The 21,351-nt window shown below is 57.5% G+C and overlaps 1 pseudogene; it reads right to left on the minus strand.

Moving 5' to 3' along the window:
• Positions 1-1,241: 1,241 nt before the first annotated feature.
• On the minus strand, positions 1,242-15,873 carry LOC144277871 (syntaxin-binding protein 2-like; annotated as a pseudogene).
• Between the last annotated feature and the right edge of the window lie 5,478 nt (positions 15,874-21,351).

Raw genomic sequence — 21,351 nt, forward strand, 5'->3', positions numbered from 1 at the left:
CCGCCTGTGAACAGCAGCAGAGACCTCGGCCAGCCTTTGGCAATGCACTTCATTGGCCCAGGCACATGCCCGGCAGGGCAGTAGCCAGGGGCAGGGCCAGCACTGACTTTGTGATCCTGGGTGGGGGGGCCTCAGAGCTGCAAACACACAAACTCTGCCCCCCCACCGAGGCCACTTCCTGTAAAGGAGGTCACTGCCTTTACCTGGGGTCACTCCTGCCAGCACAGCCCCCCTGGCAGGCAAGAGGGAGGGGACCTCTAGGGCCCGTGGGATGCAGGGGGTGAGGCTTGGCACAGGGCTTGATCAGACCCAAGGGGGCTGGAGCTGGCTGCCTCAGATGGAGCTGGGGCTCCAGGTGCCCAGGGCGTGGCTCTGATACCCAGGGAAAGGCAGTGGGGAGGTGTCTGCCACTGGGCAGGGGCATTTGATCCAGGCCCATCAGGTGGCGAGCCCGCTCTGCCCTGCTGCTAGAGTGACCAGACAGCAAGTGTGAAAAATTGGGACAAGGGGTGGGGGGTAATAAGAGCCTAGATAAGAAAAAGCTCCAAATATCAGGACTGTCCCTATAAAATCGGGACATCTGGTCACTCTACCTGCTGCTGACCAACCTGACTGCAACTCCTGCTAGGACCCCTCCCCCCTTCGGGAGCCGAGGTCCCCACTGGGGGACAGGGCCAAGAGGCCAGGGTGCCAGGCTGTGATGGGAGGGGTGCAGGGAGCCAGGGCTGGGCCAGCACCCAAGGCGGTGAATGGGGATGATATGGGGGCAGAAGGGGGGTTCTCTTTAATCCTTTGCAGACTGGACACACACAGCCTGGGGCTCAGTGGCTGGATCACAACCCCCCCAAAGCCAGATGGTGGTAGCAGCCTCTGCGTGCCCCGCATCACTAGCGGAGGGCTGACAGGAGGGGGAGGGGGAGGTGCTGTGCTTTGGGTCCCAGGCAGGGGAGGTAGGAATGGCTGCAGCTGGTAGATAATGGAGCCAGACTCTGCCCCTACCCCATCGGGGACAGGGTGGCCACAGGGCACAAAGGGTGACAGCCCTAGAGGCTGTGCCAGAGGGAGGGAGCCTGGCCTGCCCTCTGCCCTAACAGCCAAGGAGTCGTTCCCTCCCCCCTCCCAAGAACTGACACCGCAGCCAGGAGTAGGGGGGAAGGTGCCTTGTTGAGAAGAGGAGGTGGAGCTGGGGACAGCGAGCTGGAGCTGTGGGGGGCAGAGTCTCTGGGGGGAGGGGGCTGCTTCTAGGCCTCCTCGGGGTCCAGCTGGTTGAGGGTTTGGATGTCATCCAGGAAGCGCTTGGGGGTCAGGATGTGACTGGAACCTGGGGGAGAGAGAGGTGGTTGGCCGCGGTGGGCACAGTGGGGCGGGTATGAGGCTGGCATCACCATCACCCCCATCCTTGCAGCTGGACCCTGCTCTAGTGCAGGGGGGGAGGGACTCTCTCCTACCCCCTGTTGTTGTACCAATAAAATAAAAACCAGCAGGATCTTATTAAAGGGAAAAGGCAAAATGCCACATTTATTGTAAATATAATAAAGAAATATAAAACTCACACTGTCCTATCGTTACTTATTCCTTACTTAATTATATATATATATCTATATATTCATTCATTCATTCATGCATACCAGTTCTGCATACGGGTTTATAGTTACCAGCCTAGAGGTTGCTCGTGACAGGGTACTGGCCAGGTAACCTGTACACGAGACTGGAGCCGAGTCCGTGTCAGACGCTCATCCGATGCTCCTGAAGGGTAGTGGCAGAACTGGAGACTCAAAGTTCTCAGTCCTTAGTGTCCATTTTTATAGGAATTTCTTCCTATGCCAGTCCGTGGAATTTGCTTTGTCATATTGTCAGTCATGACTGCTCCAGGACGGCTGTCAGGTGCTCATCAGCTTTCTTCATCCTTTGAATTGGTCGGGTGGATCCCAGTTTGCCCTCCGGTGGGGTTCTCTGGTTGTCTCCACCTGGCGTCTTCTTCGGCCAATCGATGTTAAATTCCTAGGCTGGCACTTCCCTGTTTATTCAAAACCCACCATTCATTCACATACATTCCTTACTTTAATAAAAAAACACATTTCTCATTTCACCGAGTATTGTTATTTTATTTGAGACTCCCTGTCTCTTGACATTCCTTCGGTATTGCCTTTCTTTTATTATACAAAGGTGTTATTTATTTGAGACTCCCCGTTTTTTTAACATTCCTGATCCAAACTATAGAAAGTGGGAGTCTCTATGTGACATTTCTATGAGCGCCGCTCCAATTCGCGGTTCTTCATGGGTGTTACAAACAAGCATGTCAATCTCCATTACAAAGTATCCGTTTGCAAAGTAGAGCCAATTGAACATAAAGTGAAGTTAGTTAAAAGCATGTCAATCTCCATTACAAACAATGGAAAGCGCCAATACAGAGAAAGCAGAGTCAATTAAGCCGTTTAGTTTTACAAGTGTCCATCTTAATAACAAGTGAGAAAGTATCAATTCAGAGTCAAATGGAGCAATTTAGTTTTACAAGCGTCAATCTTAATAACAAGTGAGAAAGTATCAATTCAGAGTCAAATTGAGCAGTTTAGTTTTACAAGCGTCCATCTTAATAACAAGTGAGAAAGTATCAATTCAGAGTCAATATGAGCGGTTTAGTTTTACAAGCGTCAATCTTAATAACAAGTGAGAGAAAGTATCAATTTAGAGAAAGCAAAGCCAATTGAGCGGTTTGCAAGGTACGGTTTGCAAGCTTTAATTCAGAATTGTAAATCAATATTGCAGATTTACAATTATGTCAAATAGAAGAATTATAAATGCAGATTTAATAAATATTATAAATCAATATTGCAGGTTTACAATTTCTTATGAACAGAATCACAAATATTGGAATATGCCTACACTGTGGCCTGGCACCGCACCCCTCGTGCCGCTGTACCCTGAACAGCCAGACAAGAATCCACGCGCTGACAGTGTTCCTCACCCTTGGGTCTTCGAGGGGTGTGTGCAGGGGGTGAGCCATATCCCTATGGGAGTTACTGGGGGTGTCTGACTGGGCCCCCACACATGGTCCCTGGGCAATGAGAGGCCTGGGGAGCCAGCAGCCAGGAGATCAGGTGGCTAGATACAGGCCTTGTGGGACAAGCACCTCTGTTCCCAGACCCCTGGGTGCGGGAGGACAGAGGGTAGCATGGGCCCCCTGTGGGTGCTGGGCAGGCAGTTTTAGGGTCTCCCCCGCCCAGGGGGTCCCAACTGTCCCTGACCTGGGCATTCCAGCCACCCTTCCCCCCAGGACTCGCCCTACTCACCGATCACCACTTCCCACTTGCCCCTGGTGGCCGCGGTCAATTCGTAGGCGCAGCGCATCTCAGACATGGACACCCCACCCAGCACGTAGATGATGAGGCACGGGCCCGTCTGGTACTCAGTCGCTGGCTTGTTCTTGTGCCAATGCCTGAAGTGGGAGCTGGGGGGAGAGAGGGGCAGTGTGGATCCCAGGGGCTCGCTGAGGGAATGCCAGGTGTAGGGGTGGGCACTGCCCAAAGCGGGGGCTGGGGGGAGAGAGGGGCAGTGTGGATACTAGGGGCTCGCTGAGGGAATGCCGCATGGAAGGGCAGGGTCTGGAGGAGGATGGGAGGCAGGCCCTGCCCAAGGCAGTGGGACAGGAGTCCCAAAGCAGGCAGAAGGGAGTAGGGGAGGGTGGCACCTGCCCTGGGCTGGGGGTGCTGTCTAAAGCTCGTCCAGTCCCTTTCCTCTATCCTGGACCCTGGTGTGTTGAGGGACTGCTGGGGCGTGGGGGACATGGTAAGAGGGGTCCAGGGCTCCAGGCTCTTGGGCACCCCCTCCCCTGCAGAGGGCAGGGCCCTGGCCATGCACCCCAGGCACAGAGGCTCCCACACCCTGGGGTGTGTGTGTCAGGGCTCTGCTGTCCACAGCCCAGCCAGGCTCAGCCTTACCTGACAGCAGCCTGGGAGCTGGTGGTAGGGACCGGGTCTGACACGAGGGGCCACAGACTCTTGTCCAGTTTGTCCTCAAGGATGTCCTGGCGGGGGAGGACAGATCAGCAGGGGCCAAGCAGCAGGAACCTCTGACCTGGTGGCCAAGCCAGGCCCCATTGGGGCGGAGGGGCTGAGATGGCTCCTCACTCAATGATTGACAGTCCCTGGGGGGGAGCAGCCTGGGGCCCACTTTCCAGGGTGGGGCATGGGGAGCCAGCAAAGAGCACGCTGACTCCTCCAGTGATGCCCCCAACTCCCCACATCCCCCTCAACTGCTCAGTGCCCTGCTGTGACCTCCTTACCCATCCACCGTTATGGGGAGGGCAGAGACCTCCTGCAGCCGGATCCAGGGCCCCTCACTTGGGGTGGGGGAGGCAGGGGGCTGCCCTCAGTGCCCCTTCCCTGCTGCGGGCAGATCCAGGCCCTGCCTCTTGCTCCATGAGGTGTGTCCCAGCCACGCAGGGGGCCCAGGCTATGATACATCCTAATGCCACATAATATTGGCTTTTACATTAGTCCGCTGCTTTGACTTGTACAGGGAAGCTTAAGGCCTGCCAAGCTGCGGCTGGCGCAGAAGGGGGCGCCCCTGATTGGATTATGCATGGGACTGAGGTTACCGCAACTACCTGCCCCAAAATCCCACAGGAGGAACCATCACAATGCTGGAACAGGGGCCTGGGAGCCTCCCACCTGTGATCTGCCAGGGACAGGAGCTCTGGTCGGGGGGTTAATTCTTGGCCTGGAGGAGCCCCAAGCCAGTAGCTTGAAGGCAACTAAGTGTGCCCCCCACCCCCTTGAGGAGTGCCCCACAGGACTGGGTGATGAGGGGCTCAGCCCCCAGCAAGGGTGGGGGGAAGGAGTGACCATGTCACCTTTCACAAGCTAAGCAGGTTTGGGCCCAGGCAGTGCTTGGATAGGAGACCTCTAAGGAAAAGCCACTGGGTGCTGGAAGGTGCGAGTGAGTCAGCAGAGGGTGCTCTATGACCCCAGGGAGTGGGCGGGGGGCTCTGCAGGGGGTGCTCTCCCAGGTCAGTCAGTGACCAGTACTGTGCTGCAGGAGTTCAGCCTTTAGATGAACGTCACACAGCTGCTCCTCACTGGAGGTTAGGCCAAGGACCCTGCCAGCCATTCAGATTCCAGTGCCAGTCATGACAGTGTGCTGCCTGGATCCTCTGCACTTCCAGCCCCACACACTGATCACCTCCTGCCCTAGACTCTTGGGCAGCGCTGCTGGGCGGCTGTTAACAGCTGCCCGCCACTCCTTAGGAAGAATTCAGCCCTGGTGAGGAACCCCTGTATATACTGCCCATGCCCCACCCCAGAGCTGGCAGCATCTCAGCACCGGGTAAGACAACTCCCCTGCACTCGTGTCTATGATTTAAGACCCCTAAGGATGGCAGCAGGAGAGGACTCGCTGATGAGCCCCTCACATGGCTAGAGCCCTGCGCAGATACAAAAATGTGGATGTGCATCAGCCTGCAATCCACAAGCCGCCTTTTACCTGTATCCGCATCCACACCAGCAGCAGCTAGCGAGGGTGGGGAAGGGGTCTTGCAGGGAAGAGGCAGTGTGGAGGGGGCAGGGTCTCGAGGAGAAGGGGCAGCTTGGAGGGGGCGGGGTCTCGAGAAGGGGCAGTGTGGGGGCGGGGTCTTGAGGAGAAGGGGCAGTGTGGAGGGGGTGGGGACTGGGGGGGAAGGGGTTTCTCATCACGTGCCGCTCCTGGGGGGTCACGAGCATACACGGCAGCAGCAGAGCATGTTGCATCACAGTGGGGTGGAGGGGTGGGGTGCCAGGGCCTCACCCTCTCCAATCCCAAATCCTGCTGCTCAGGAGCTGGTGGGGACACTGGTGCTGCTCGAGCTGCTGGACAGGAAGCCGCGCGGTGGGGCGAGTGGGTGCCGGACAGCCCCAACTCCGACGTGTTGCCTAGCCACTGGCTGCGGGCCGGCGGCCCCGAGTGCCCTGCGTGCCCCGGGCTGCCTGAGCTGGATGCCGCGGGCCAGGCGCTGCTGGGGAGTAGAGCCCTGCACGGTTGTATCTGCAGCCGATCCACTATCCGCAGAAATGGGGCGCGGATATGCAGGGCTCTACACATGGCTGACCCCAAACCACCCCCTTGGGCCCAGCCTGCCAGTTGTGACCCCAGTCCCCAAGGCCAGGAAGCAGATGGCCCGGTACCTCCATGATGTCCTTGAGCATGGAGATCCAGTGGGAGAGCTGGTAGCTGGACTCCAGCCGCGCCTTCCTCTTCGGTCGCAGCTGCCTGCTCTGGGGGAGGAAGGGAGAGGGGGTGAGAGGCAGCAGGGAGGAGGTGCGGGGTGGGAACGGGGGCAGACAGGGAGAGCGTGGCCTACCTGAGTCGCGCCAGCCAGGCTGGCAGGGGAGAGGCAGAGAAAACAGAATGGATCACTGAGTGAGAGAGAGAGCGAGAGAGAGAGAGAGAGACTGATGGGAGAACAGAGCTGCTTCCCCCCATTCGCCGCATGGCCACCCCAAGCAGTGGTCACCAGCTCCAGCTCGCTGGCGATCTGAGGTCCTGACTCCCAGTATCCTCTGCCAGGGCAGAAGAAGTCACCCCAGATGGGGAGTAACTCGGGGGTCACCCTCATATGGGGAGGGCGTCACCCCACTGTACAGGGACAGAGGCCACCTCTGTGCTGGGAGTAGGTCACTGCCATAGGGCGGCACCTCCAGGATGGCCTGGGCTCCCCTGTGCAGCACAGATCTGCCCCCTGGCACGGGGACAGCTGCTGGCCCTTGGCCCCAGTCCCTTACCCCAGGCGTGAGAGAGATGCCCAGGAACAGCATGTTGTGGATGATGTCTCTCTGCTGCTGGATGTTGGCATGCTGGATCAGCTTGGTGAGGTTCTCCTTGTCCACACCTGCACGGGGACAGACAGGTCAGCCCTAGCACCCCTGGGACGCACCCACAGCCCAGGCACACGAGTCCGTGGCCCCAGGAGTCCTAGTTCCCCGATCAAATCCTGAGATCCTGCTCTTCCCACCCCTCTCAGAGCTGGGGGTAAACCCAGGAGTCCTGGCTCCCAGGCCCCCTCTATCCCACTAGACCCCACTGCCCTCCCAGAGCTGAGCATAGAACCCAGGAGTCCTGGCTCCCAGCACCATCCGCTCTAACCCACTGAACCCCACACAGTTAATGATCGAATTTAGGTTCTTGCTGCTCCTCCCTCAACAGGTTCTCTCGGGCGCTGGGGTCAGGGGTCTCTCTAGTTCCCCCTGGCAGTGCAATGGGAGCCCCCGTCCCCCTGATCTGGGCTATTCCTATTCCTGCCTCTGCCACCTACTCCTGGCATGCTGCTCCATGCCTCAGTTTCCCCCCCTGTAACATGGGGATAGTGCTTTCACCTGTGACAGGGAGGCTTGGCAAGAGCCTCAGGAATATCCCTGGGGGGACTCAATGGGAGTCACAGCAGCAGGGTGTGCACAGAGCAGGATTTTCCCTCCCCAGCGCCGCTATCAGCTCCTGAGAATAGCCCAGATCAGACTGGGGCTGCAGGCTGGAGCCAGCTCTGCTGCAGCAAGTAGCTCCGGTGGTTAACAAGCATGCTGTCAGTCTCTTCCCTGGGTAGATGGTTTGGGCAGCCAGGTGTGTGCCAGGCTCCCCTCTGGAGGCAGGCCTGTACTGCCAGCTGTGAGTTACAGAGCATCTGTGCCATGGCAGCCAGCTATCCCAGAGGGGGCCCCCCTGCCCGAGATTGGTAGCATTATCCCCCTTTTACAGATGTGGAAACTGAGGGGTAAATAGGGGAGGTGACTTGCCCAAGGTCACCCAGCTGGGAATAGAGCCCGGGTCGCCCGTCCCAGTCCAGGGCTCTATCCACTAGGCAACACTGTCTCGGTCGATGGGAAAGTAGAGAGGAATGGTGCAGTCATGGATCCACAGGGTCGGTGCCAGGGTCCCAGCTGTGGAAATCTCTGGGAGGAAGCCCTTTGCTGTGCCAGACCCCAACAAGTCTCTCTCTTCCTCCAGGACAGGCCACATGGCCTTCCCGCCTCCTGAGACTGAACCACTAGTCTTTACCCCGTGAGCCCTGCCCAGCAAGTCCAGCTGGGACAGATCCTGGTAGAGACCCGTCCACTCCGCAGGGCCCGACGCCCCTCAGCCCGGGTGACAGGGCCACTCACCCAGCGTTGTCAGAACAGCGGGTTTCTTAGGCACCTGGACCCCAGCCTGGGCAGCCCAGCCCACTGAAGGTTAAAGCAAGAGGCCGTTCTGGTCAGCCCAGAGCCCGGCCGAGCTGCAGAGAAACCTGTTTTCAGCTCCGGGTCTCTCACTCAGGGCCTGTCTACATGTAAACCACTTCAGCTGCTCCGCTTCAGTGACACTGCCTTTCCCATACCCCCGAGCGACACAGTGGCACCGACCCAAATGCCTCGTGTAGACCAGGCCTCAGCCTGACCTTGGTCAGTTCTCAGGCGAGAGCTCCCAGCTTCCCGCACTCATCCCCCAGCTCAAACCTTCCAACCCTGTGTTCTCGAGCTGGGGGCCCTGCTCCAATTCCCTGCTGGGAGCATCCAGCCAGGAGTCATTGGAGCTGGCACGATCTTTCTGGCCCCCAGGCTGATCTGTGTTGGATTCTCTTCATTTCACCAAGACAGGGAGGTGACACCCCCCCCGCCCCGCATGAATCTTACCTTCCCCGAGAATCCTTCCCCTTCACCCCCTGCCAGAGAAGCCAGGAAATATATAGGGAAACTGAGGCACGCATCAGATTCATAAAAGATATTACAAACATTCCCAGTTGGTCACATGTGCACAGTCTCCCAGCAACTCAGCAAAGGCTGGAAGCAAGAGCAGAGGCAACAAGAGAGAGAGATCTGGGCAGGACTTGGATTTTACATCACTTTGCTTCTCCTAGGGGGGGCAGGAGCTAGTGGGTTTCCCGTGTGAGAATCCAGGGCAGGGTGGGTTTGCAGCTGCCCTCTGCTGGGGGTGGAACGGGGATGGCAGGAGCTAGGGGAAGCCCACAGGCCAGGGCTGACTTGTGGCTAAGGCTCGGGAGAGCTGGGTTCTATTCCTGCTCTGGCAGACTCCCTGTATACCTCAGTTTCCCTTCTGTGACACAGGCCACCCTGCCTCCCCTGGGAGGCTGAATTCATTAGTGAGATTCTGATACCATGGTGATAGGTGTAGGAGCACACACAGACAGGAGTGTCCAGGTGTGGAAGAGGCTCTGTGTGCGAAGCTTAGTTCTGTGACCGAACTGCCCTGTTTATAAACAAAGAGATTATGCTGGACACACACTTCCCCAGTTGGTGCCTCGGTTTCCCCATCTATACAGAGGGGATAAGGACACTAGCCTTTGTAGAGCACTTTGAGATCTGCCCACAGCCAGTGTTAGAGAAGGGCTGGGGCCATTAATCCAGCCACACAGGGAATGCTATTGTTCTGCCAACCCCTCAGGATCTCCAAGGGTGTCTAGACCCCACCCCTCCCCCCGCCAGGATCTCCGAGCAGGTTCTAAATCACTCCTCCTTCCTTCTACTTCTCATGTGCTCCCCCGCGGCTCTGTCCCATGGCAAGGGCGTGGCCAACACAGCTCGCTCACCTCTCCCATGCTGGGCTCGTATGCTTTGAACACCTTGAGTTTGGCCAGCACAGCGTGCGCCAAGTGGAAGTTATCTTCATGGTCCCTGCAGCAAAGACAAACCCTGTGGGTCAGAAACAGCTCCTCCCCCAGGGGCACATGCACTTCCTGTACGAGGTAACCAGGTACCCTTGCCCTTTGGGCACACTCACTTCCTGTAGAGGATGGCTGGGTACTTCTCCATGGCACACTCACTTCCTATAGGGGATAGCTGGGTACCCCTTCCCCTGGGCACACTCATTTCCTGTAGCGGATGGCTGGATACTCCTCCAGGGTTTCACACAATGTGGCAATCTGCGCTGCCAGATTCTCCATCTGCTTGTTCTTTTCGAAAAAGCGGTAGGGGCTGAACCAGTTGTGGAAGCTCTATGGCCTGTCCAGGGAGTACACCTTGGGGACAGGGGAGAGCAGAGATCAGACCCCGGTGCCAACTGCTTGCAGCCAGGCCAGCTGTGCCCCATAGACGCGCTCTTGGATCAGGCCAGCCTGGTGGAGCTGTAGCGAGCCCCTAGTGAGGGAGAGATCCCTTTGCCAGTGCCACTCCTGTTGTGGTAGAGGGATAGCGAGCCAGAGATTCATGTACCAGCCTGGGATGAAGATGCCCCAAGTTCAGGTCCTTACTTGGCTGCAGACCCCCAGGTGCCCTCAATGTTGGGGGAGAGGGCTTGGCGACGCTTCTCGTCTGGCAAAAGCCCCAGCACAGCCACGGGCAAACCCGGCATCAAGGCGCGTCTGCCGCTGTCGCTTATTTCACTGGCCGAACAGAACGAGCCATGGGGACAAACGTGCTTGGACACCAATAAATAGTATCGGCCCATGAAGGGTTTGCTGGCGCAACGGGACGGGTGAGCCAGCAAAGCCTCCTGACGGACACTCAGCTTCTACCAGCCAAAGCTTCTCTTGGCACAGCTGGCACCGGTACCCCAGATGAAATCAGCTAGAGTGGCGAAAGGACTGCTTTGCCAGCGTAACGGCACCTACCCAGGGGCTCTGCCAGCACAGCTGCATCAGTTACAGGGGGGATTTTTTCTCTCATGTCCCTGTAACAAACCCACACCAACAAAGCTTTTGTGTGTAGACCAGGCTCATGTCTCTCTGTGCCTCAGTTTCCCCATCAATGCAATGGGGCTGACACCACAGTCCTGCCCCTCAGGGGCAGGAGGGGGGAAATCCACTGATGACACAAGGAGGGGATGGGGTGGTTGCGTAAAGGGCAGGCGTGTGGAGTATCGGGCTGTCTTGCAGGCCTAGTATAAACCATCAGTAAGAGCTGGTAAAGCCAGGGAGGCAGGGCCCTCCTCCCCCATACATCTACCATCCCCACCAGGTGCAAGCCAGCGATTCCACGTCTCACAGGGTGTGAGCAGCCAGCTAGTCCCTGCTGCCCTGTGCTGGCGTCAAACCCGGGGCCCTAGAAGGGAAAGGTTCCCCCCCGCCAAGCCACATGAAACAATAAGGGTGGAGTGTCATACGTCACCATCCGCCCCGCAGACCTGCTCCTCCAAAGCCCGGCCACCCCTCACCCGGCTCTCGTAAGGCAGGAAGGCCATGTTGATCTCCTTGAGGGTTTTGATGACCTTGGTGATCCGTGACTTCCTCAGCTCCTTGAACAGAGGCTCAGGACAGGCTACAAGGCAGAGGCAGTGGGTGGGAGTGACAGGCACAGGGCTCAGGACCCCCAGCACAGCGCCAGCCCCCACGGACGGGGCCAGACCGGGCACAGCAGGGGCAGTAGTGCTGCACACCTGTGGGGAACCTGGGCAAGCCAGCAGGGCCACACAGGAGTCAACGATGAGTCCAGCCCCCCCGAACCAGAGTCATGCCGGGTTCTCGCCTTCTGCAGCATCAGCAGCGAGGGGGAGCCACAATCTCTCCGACGCAGCCCCTGTCTCACACCCTGCCCTCAGCCCCCCCGCAGGGCTGAGTGACCGGAGTGTACAACATAGGATGATGCACAAGGAGGAACGGGGACTTGGGCTCCCCCTGCCGCTGTAATGGGGAGAAGCAGATCTGACCCTGACACACTGGGTATTCTGGTGCTGTCCCATCCCCCGACCGAGTTGGGACTGATGGAGCAATGCATGCTGGGAATGGTAGCCAGAGGCCGCCTTTCTGGGCACATGCTGCAGGTGTCTGTGAGCCGTGCTGGCTGGAGGCAGGCCCGTGGGGGAGAAGGGGGGGAAGGGATAGGTGGGGTCATTCGGTCTGGCCTGCTGGGGCTGCATCCCCTGCAGGAGGGCAGAGCATAATCAGGGTGCTGCGCACTGGCCTGCCGGCAGAGAGAGACCCCCCCACCCCCAGGCTCCAGTGTGCCGCTGTCCAGGCTCCCAGCTGGGGGATCCCTCGACCCCCGATACTCACGGCTGAGGAAGAAGACGTGAACTGCCTTGTAGTTGAAGGTGGGGGTGCCCTGGAAGTCATTGATCAAAGCCTGCACCGACTGCAAAGGGGGAAGAAAGGGGGTGTTAGCACCTGCCGAGGCCCCTCCCTGCTGCTCAAATGGCCCAGCCCATGCCCAGCCCCTGGGGACTCAGGGCCTAGCATGATGCCATCAGGAGGTGGGCTGGTTTTTACCCCCCCTGGCTCTGGGCTCCCTCCCCACCTGGAGCAGGGCTTGTGCCCATGTGCCCGGGACATCCTTAGGGCCCAGTCATATCTCTCGCTGCCACAGAAGTGTCCATGCCCGGCCACAGATGGGGCCTGGCATTGCCTTGCTGCTGAACTAAGTGGGCTCTGAGCAGTGCCCAGGGAACAGCCAGCCGAGCAGCAATCCCAGGCAACTACCATCAGGGCCTCCTCCCTCCCCGGGCGCCATGCTGGGCACCTGCAGCTTCGCCACGCCAGCTAGCCTGGCAGGGTGTTTGGAACCTGTTCAGACCCCTCGACCAGCCATTATGACAGGTGAGAACCTGGCTGCCCTGTCCCAAGCCCCAGGCCCCAGCTCGCAGTCCTCTCCTACAGCGCTCCCTCCGCGGGCAGCCCCTGCGGGTTCTGGGCTTCACCCTGCTCTGCCAGCGTCCCCTGCCCCTGGTCTCCCTCCACTCACCTTGCTGCTGCAGATGCAGGAGCCTCCTCCCCAACAGCCCCTGCTCCCTGAGCCTCTGCCTCATTGAGTCTCCTTCGCTTTGAGTCTCAGCTGAGGTCGCCTCTCTCCGCCTGCTGCACCTGCCCATCCAATCCCCACAGGATTGCACTGCGGAGAGGTCTGGGGGACAGTCTGTGCCTCACGTGGCAAAGAACATGAAGCCCAGCTCCGGGGAAGCAGCCTCCTGGGGAGCCCCTACTGGCCCCATTCCCATCCTGACGTTGTGCTGCGCACAGAGAAATGGAACGAGGGGAGTCTCCGTGTTCCCCTAGGAAAGCCCTGTAGGCCATTGGCCCAACATCTCCACCACCTTCCTGCCGTGCCGAATGCTCCCTCTGCCGCACCGGCCTAACCCGCTGCTCCACATCCCCCAGCCCAGTCCATGCCGGGGGCTCAATAACCTTCCTAGCCAATGGTACATACTGCCCCCATGCTTGGCACTCTCCTGCTCCTCCTCCCACCCAGGCTGATTCACTGGTCCCAGTGGTCTGATCCGGTGTGTGTGTGGGAGGGAGATATGGGGCTAGCTGGACAAGCTGGGTCTGATCTAGCGCGGTGGGAAGGCGACATACCCAAGCCTAGCTGGGGACGGAAGATGGGCTAGACAGAGCAGGGATCTGATCCAGCCTGGAAAAGCTCAGGTTCCTAATGAATCTCAAGAGGCTGGAGGGGGAGGAGCATGATATATGGATACAGCATATCCCCAGGGGGACACCAGGGCAACAGGTTCAGCCTGCTTACCTTCCATTCTCTTTCTTTCTTCACGCTGTGAAGGACAACACTGAGGATCTCTGCGAGGGAAAGAGACGGGGATTAGTGGTGGGGCTCAGACGGGATGGCTGTGCCCTGAGCCAGGACCCACTGGCTGGTGGAAGGACGCCTCGGGGAAGTGGCTCAGAGGCTGCTTTCAGGCCAGATAGTGTTGTGCTCCTAGCAGAGCCCCCAGTCAGCGATCTTGGTGGGGTGACAGGCTAGATGGGCCATGGGTCTGATCCCCCTTCCTTTCTGCCAGGCTGGATACGAGCGCAGCTGAACTAAGGATCTGGCCCCGTGCAGGAAGAAAACAGATCCTGTCCAGCACCTCTTGACTGGAGGGGATCCAGGGACCCTCACTGTGTATGGGGGACAGCAACACAACAAAGACTTCTAATTCTGAGTCCTGCACATAGAACCCCTCCAAGGCATGCCCCACTCAGGGAACTGCTGGCCTGTCTCCTGGGCACCTTCCACGGCCCAGCTAAGCAATTAGATAGTCAGCTCTTCAGGCCAAGCACCATCTTTTTGTTGGTGATGACTGGCGCTCCTGGGCACCACTGTAATACACCTAATGAATAATGTACAACGCCTTGCAAAATGGGGCCTTGGTCCATGACTGGGGCTCCTGGGTGCTACCATAATACATCTGTTTGTTTTACCCCTACGAAGCACCTGATTCTGGCTGGCCCCGTAGGGCAATAGCCCCGAGACCCTGACCTGTGCTCTCACTCTCACTCCCACTCCCGGTAGCTGGTGTGCGTGAGTGCACTGCCCAACACACTATGTTTCCCCCATAACTCAAGCAATGTCTCTCCCTACCCCACCTCTAGCCCATCAGGACTTGGCTGCTCGGTCCTAATGAGGCTCCAGGGGCTATTCTGCACCAGGACGCGCTGGCCTCCCTGCTGCTTTCCTGCAGTTCCTTTACACCTGTGGCATGCGGACGCCCCGTTCACTGGGGCACGTGGGGCTCGAGTGCACGGTAAGGGGCCGGCAGCACAGACTGGATCCAGACATGGTGAAGGCAGACACGAACCTGCTTTCTCCACGCATCTCCGCCCAGGCATTTCGACCCTGAACTGCAGCTACACCCCCCCCCCACGCCAGCCCTGGACTGCCCTCACCAGCTGTGCCAGTGCCCCTCACTACTGACTGGAGCCCTTGCTATCCCAGCCCTGGGTTCCCACCCACTCCCAGCTCTGCCAGTGCCCCTCACTCCTGTCCACAGCCCCCTGCTCTGCCAGCCCTGGTCTGTCCCCCCCCAGCTCTGCCTCATTCCTGACCTGCAGCTATTCCAGTCCTGGGATCCCTGCCTCACGGCTCTGCGGATGCCCCTCATTCCTGACTGCAGCCCCCTGCTATCCCAGCCCTTTGCTCCCCTCCCACCCCCCATTCCCAGCTCCACCAGTGCCCCTCACTCCTGACCCACAGCTATTCCAGTCCTGGGTTCCCCCCTTCACGGCTCTGCAGATGCCCTTCACTCCTGACCCGCAGCACCCTGCTATTCCTGTTCAGAGACCCCTCTTGAACCAGGGCAGTATGGCCCACCCCAAGTATTCAAAAGTCACGTGTCAGGCCCTCCTAATTGTGCGATTTAGTGAGGAAAAGCTAAGAGAAGAGCTAAGGGTTATTAGCACCACCGGCCGTCCTGAGCTGTGGGCCACTTTTGCTCTGTCCCAGTTCTGGGGGCAACCATGGAACATCAGAACTGAATCCACTTTCCAAGGTTCTTTTAAACCCCAAGTCTGTGGTCTGGATTTAGCCACAGGCCCCGTCCACTGCAGCCTGGGCTGGAGATTCAGCAGTGGGTTGGGCTTCTGAAGTAACAGAAGTGGGTTGGGCTTCTGAAGTGTAAGGCTTTACCTTGATCTCTCCTACATTACAGCTATCGCCTACGCCAGCTCTGTGTTGGGGCCGGGCAGAAGTGTACTGCTTCACTACGTTACAAAGTGGCTATGACGTCATTTTTCTCCTCGCGCGCAGCCGTTACCCATTCTGACAGGCTGTTTATAATGCTAACTTTACTAGTTTTCAGAGGTTGTCGGGGGGGGGGGGGGGGTGCAAGGTGGAAGTTTCCCCCCTAGTGCACAAAATATCCTTGCACCGGCCCTGGTGGGAGTCATCCTGATGGAAAGAGATGACGACGATGACGCCCCCGCAAAATGCAGCTCCTATGGGAGGGGGCAGCCCTTGGGGGTGGGGCAGACAGCCTCCTCCCCTTCCTGGTGTGTGACAGGCAGGCGGGGGGGAGCTCTCTGCTCCGACTGACTCCTAATCCTCCCCGAGGGTGAGACACCCCCAGGAGCACCCCTCCCAGGGCTCCCCAACTGGGCCCTGCCCCCCCAGACCCACACCCAACCAGACCCTGCCCCCGACCGGGCTCAGACCCCCCGGCTCCGCACTCACTCTTGCGCACCACCGCCTTCAGCCCGGACGGGGCCATCTCCGCCTCTTGCCACGTCCCCTCGAGCCCTGTGGGTAGAAGTAGGACTCAGCTGTGTGCGGGGTGGGGCTGGAGTCAGGACTCCTGGGTTCTGGCCCGGCTCTGCTCCTGACCTTGGGCACACCCTGGCCTCTCCCTGCCGTGCTCTGGGGAGTGTCTGTGACGCTGGACGACGGCCCCTAGTGACGCTGAAATCAGTCACTGGTGGACGGGCCCGGCCCCCGCAGTGTCACTGATGGACGGGCCCAGCCCCCCCCAGTGACTGATTTCAGTATAAAGCAACTGGGGTGCTGGCGGGTCGATGTCTGCAAGGCTGAAGACGGCCGAACGCCGCAGCCCCCCACTTCTGGCCCTGCGAGGGCTGGGCCTGGGCACCAAGGGGCGGGCGCCCAGTGACAGGGCCACGCAGGTCCCCACTGAACCCCCACCTGGTCATGTGGGGCGCAGAGGGAGGCGGGGGCCTCGGGCAGGGTTAAAGCGAGGACTGGGTTGGGGTAGTGGGGCCTCAGCCCACTCCAGTCAGGGCCCCCCACTGAACTGCAAGTCCCCCCTCCAACCAGTGTCCCCCCCCTCAGCAGTGTCCCTCGCCCCCCCTCCCTCGGTCAGGCCTCTTGCCCACCTCCAACCAGCCTCCCCCCGTCAGCCAGGCCCCTCACCCCCCCTCCCTCCACCCAGCCCCCCTCAGCCAGGCCCCATGTTGTACCCAGGAACAGGAGCAGGTCGAATGGAGCGAACGGCCTCTGCCCGTCTCGCCCCGTCAGGAATGGCGTCCTTCAGCGCTGCCGTGGGCGGGGAGGGCTGGAGCCGTGCGCGCCCAGCGACTGGCATGGACTGTACCGCTGCTCAGCCAGTCCCGGCCCTTCCTGCATGGAGCAGCGGGAAAACATGGTACAGTCCCAGCCGGGGTGGAAACAGTCTGAGGTAAAATTGTCCTGGGAGCTGCCAATGGCGGGAAAAACCGGTTGGATCCAGCTGTGACTGGGCCATGATCACCGTAAACAACAAGATGGCGGTCACAAGATGGCCGTTCCGACGCCATCTTGGATTGCTGCTCTGTCTTTACAAACCCCATATTGAATTTAACATATTTTAACAGACTATAATCCTATAACAAAACACACCCAACAGTATACAGAGCAGTATAAACAAGTCATTGTCTGTATGACATTTTAGTTTGTCCTGGCTTTGCTAAAGCTTTTTGTGTAGCCTGTTGGTGTACCCCCGGAAGACCTTTGTGTACCCCCAGGGGCACCCGTAACCCAGGTTGAGAACCACTGGGTTAGAGAAACATGTGTGTGTGTGTGTGTGTGTGTCTAGGAATCAGGACTCCTGGGGTCTATCCTGACTGCGAGCGGAGTGGGGTCTAATGGTTAGAGCAGAGAGCTGGCAGGTAGGATTCCTGGGTTCTAGTCCAGGCTATGCAACTGATTCATTCTGTGACATGGTTTGTTCTGCCTTGTCCTCCTGTGACATGTGGAGCGCAAGGACCTGCCCCAGCCCTTCCCTTCCGGCTGGGTGGTGCAGGAATTAATGTCCTTAGAGCCTGGGCTCTAAGATCCTGGAGCAAAGCATCCTGGAGAAGGAATTTGTTCCCCAAGCTTGACTGGCTCCCTGCCCCATCCCTCCCTCCATCAATCAGAACGAATCCCTCATGCAGAACTGTTGTCTGGTTACCCGACGTGCAGACCCAATCTATTGTGTCCTGGCTGCTGTTCAGCTCAGGTTAACAGCATGGTCTGTTTCTGTGAACTCCCCCAGAGCTTTCGAATGGAAGTGAGAGTCTTCTTCACATCCTGCTCTAAACTGTGAGTAGTGTCGCTCTGTGGCTGTTGAACAGCTGCTGCATTCCTACCCCAGAGGTGGCATCATTTCAGTGCTGGGTGGGTGATCCCTGTGTAGTGTTGTTGAGTGCTGTTGCACATCAGCTATGCTCCATCCAGAGCTGTCTGCATTTCAATGCCAGGTGAGTGATCCCTGTATTGTGTTGTGGGGGGGAGGGATAGCTCAGTGGTTTGAGCATTGACCTGCTAAACCTAGGGTTGTGAGTTCAATCCTTGAGCGGGGGCCATTTAGGGATCTGGGGCAAAAACTGGGGATTGGCCCTGCTTTGAGCAGGGGGTTGGACTAGAGGATCTCCTGAGGTCCCTTCCAACCCTCATGTTCTATGATACGCTGCTGTGCTCCACCCCAGAGGTATTTGTATTTCAGTGCTGGGCGAGCAATCCGTGTGTTGTTATGCAGCTACTACGCTCCACTCCAGAAGTGGCTGCAATTCAGTGAAGGGTGAATGAAAGTCCATGTCTCATTTTGCAAAGCATGGGTTCTCCAAGCAAGGGTGCTGTCTGTCCCATGTTCCTGCTCAATAGACTCTGGATTCTTAGCATCAGCAGAGCTACATTTTGAGCAGTGGTGGAACCAGGAGGCAGCTGGGTCATTGGTGGTTCCACCTTCAGTTATACCTATTGGCTTGAAAAGGCGCCACACATATACCTAATGGCTGGCGAGGGGGGCAGTTGCCCCCCGGCCCGCTATTAGCTCTGCCACTGATTCTTTTTAAATGTTCATTGCGCTGCTTCCACCAGCCACTTTGATTTCGTTTTGTTTTACAGACCCAAGCAAAACGCAAGCGGCAACCTGGCCAGAAGCAGATCCGTGTAATTGAACAGACTCATCCAATTACTGAGCCTTCCCAGAGCCAGGTGCTGCCCTCACGATACATCAAACCTAGAGGACCTGCTAGGCTCCCAGTAGATGTAGCCTAGAGCCAAACGCAGGCCAGGCAATGTGGCTTCGCCCATGGAGTTCAGGTCCAGGGATTCAGTAGGGAGTAAATGGCCAGCACTGGATGCTTCAGGTTTTGGTGCCCACCCAGAGACGGCTGGGGGCTGATTTTCAATTACACACCTGTGGCTGGCCCAGGCCGGCTGACTCCAGCTCCCGGGGCTCGGGCTAAGGGGCTGTTTAACTGCGGTGTAGCCTTTGGGGCTCAGGCTGGAGCTTCGACTCTAGGACGATGCGAGGTGGGAGGTTCCCAGAGCTCGGGCTCCAGCCCGAGCCAGAACGTCTGCACCACAAATAAACAGCTGCTCAGCTCGAGCCCTGTGAGCCGGAGTCAGCTGGCCCGGGCCAGCCGTGGGCACGTAACTGCAGTGTAGACACACCCTAAGTGCCCACAAGCCCCCTGGGAGCTGCGGATATTTAGCACCTCTGAAATCTAGGCCCCAGGTGTCTCAAAGTTAGGGGCCATTCAAAATCTTCTTGCCAGTGTCTTCCTCCACCCCCCACTGCTCCTCGGATGTTCCTGTTAACTGCTGGAAATGGCCCACCTTGATTACCACTACAAAAGGTTTTCTCCTCCCCGCTCTCCTGCTGGTAATAGCTCATCTTAAGTGATCCCTCTCCTTACAGTGTATATGATAACACCCATTTTTTCATGTTCTGGGTGTATATAAATCTCCTCACTGTATTTTCCACTGAATGCATCCGATAAAGTGAGCTGTAGCTCACGAAAGCTTATGCTCAAATAAATTGGTTAGTCTCTAAGGGTATGTCTACACTACGAAATTAGGTCGAATTTATAGAAGTCGGTTTTGTGGAAAGCGTTTTTATACAGTTGATTGTGTGTGTCCCCACACAAATGCTCTAAGTGCATGTAGTCGGTGGAATGTGTCCACAGTACCGAGGCAACCGTCAATTTCCGGAGCATTGTACTGTGGGTGGCTATCCCACAGTTCCCGCAGTCTCCGCCGCCCATTTGAATTCTGGGTAGAAATCCCAGTGCCTGATGGGGCTAAAACATTGTCGCGGGTGGTTCTAGGTACATATCATCAGGCCCCCGTTCCCTCCCTCCCTCCAGGAAAGCAAGGGCAGACAATCGTTTTGCGCCTTTTTTCTTGAGTTACCTGTGCAGACGCCATACCACGGCAAGCATGGAGCCCGCTCAGATCACTTTGGCAATTAGGAGCACATTAAACACCACACGCCTTATCCAGCAGTATATGCAGCCCACCAGAACCTGGCAAAGCGATACCGGACAAGTAGGCGACGTCAGCGTGGTGACATGAGTGATGAGGACATGGACACAGACTTCTCTCAAAGCACGGGCCCCGGCAATGTGGGCATCATGGTGCTAATGGGGCAGGTTCATGCGGTAGAATGCCGATTCTGGGCCTGGGAAACAAGCACAGACTGGTGGGACCGCATAGTGTTGCAGGTCTGGGACGATTCCCAGGGGTTGCGAAACTTTCGCATGCATAAGGGCACTTTCATGGAACTTTGTGACTTGCTTTCCCCTGCCCTGAGGCACAAGAATACCAAGATGAGAGCAGCCCTAACAGTTGAGAAGCAAATGGCAATAGCCCTGTGGAAGCTTGCAACGCCAGACAGCTACCGGTCAGTCAGGAATCAATTTGGAGTGGGCAAATCTACTGTGGGGGCTGCTGGGATGCAAGTAGCCAACGCAATCAAAGATCTGCTGATATCAAGGGTAGTGACCCTGGGAAATGTGCAGGTCATAGTGGATGGGTTTGCTGCAATGGGATTCCCTAACTGTGGTGGGGCCGTAGACGGAACCCATATCCCTATCTTGGCACCAGAGCACGAAGCGGGCGAGTACATAAACCGCAAGGGGTACTTTTCAATAGTGCTGCAAGCACTGGTGGATCACAAGGGACGTTTCACCAACACCAACGTGGGATGGCCGGGAAAGGTACACGAGGCTTGCATCTTCAGGAACTCTGGTCTGTTTCAAAAGCTGCATGAAGGAACTTTATTCCCAGACCAGAAAATAACTGTTGGGGATGTTGAAATGCCTATAGTTATCCTTGGGGACCCAGCCTACCCCTTAATGCCATGGCTGATGAAGCCATACACAGGCAGCCTAGACAGTAGTCAGGAGCTGTTCAGCTACAGGCTGAGCAAGTGCAGAATGGTGGTAGAATGTGCATTTGGACATTTAAAAGCATGCTGGTGCGGTTTACTGACTCGGTTAGACCTCAGCAAAACCAATATTCCCACTGTTATTACTGCTTGCTGTGCGCTCCGCAATATCTGTGAGAGTAAAGGGGAGACGTTTATGGCGGGGTGAGAGATTGAGGCAAATCGCCTGGCTGCTGGTTACACACAGCCAGACACCAGGGCGGTTAGAAGAGCACAGGAGGGCGCGGTACGCATCAGAGAAACTTTGAAAACCAGTTTCATAACTGGACAGGCTACGGTGTGAAAGTTCTGTTTGTTTCTCCCTGATGAAACCCCCCGCCCCTTGGTTCACTCTATTTCCCTGTAAGCTAAGCACCCTCCCCTCCTCCCTTCGATCACCACTTGCAGAGGCAATAAAGTCATTGTTGCTTCACATTCATGCATTCTTTATTCATTCAGCACACAAATAGGGGGATAACTACCAAGGTAGCCCAGGAGGGGTGGTGGAGGAGGGAAGGACAAGGCTACACAGCACTTTAAAAGTTTAAAACTTGAAAACTT

Source organism: Eretmochelys imbricata, chromosome 20, assembly GCF_965152235.1.
Source record: "Eretmochelys imbricata isolate rEreImb1 chromosome 20, rEreImb1.hap1, whole genome shotgun sequence".
Classification (NCBI taxonomy): domain Eukaryota; kingdom Metazoa; phylum Chordata; order Testudines; family Cheloniidae; genus Eretmochelys; species Eretmochelys imbricata.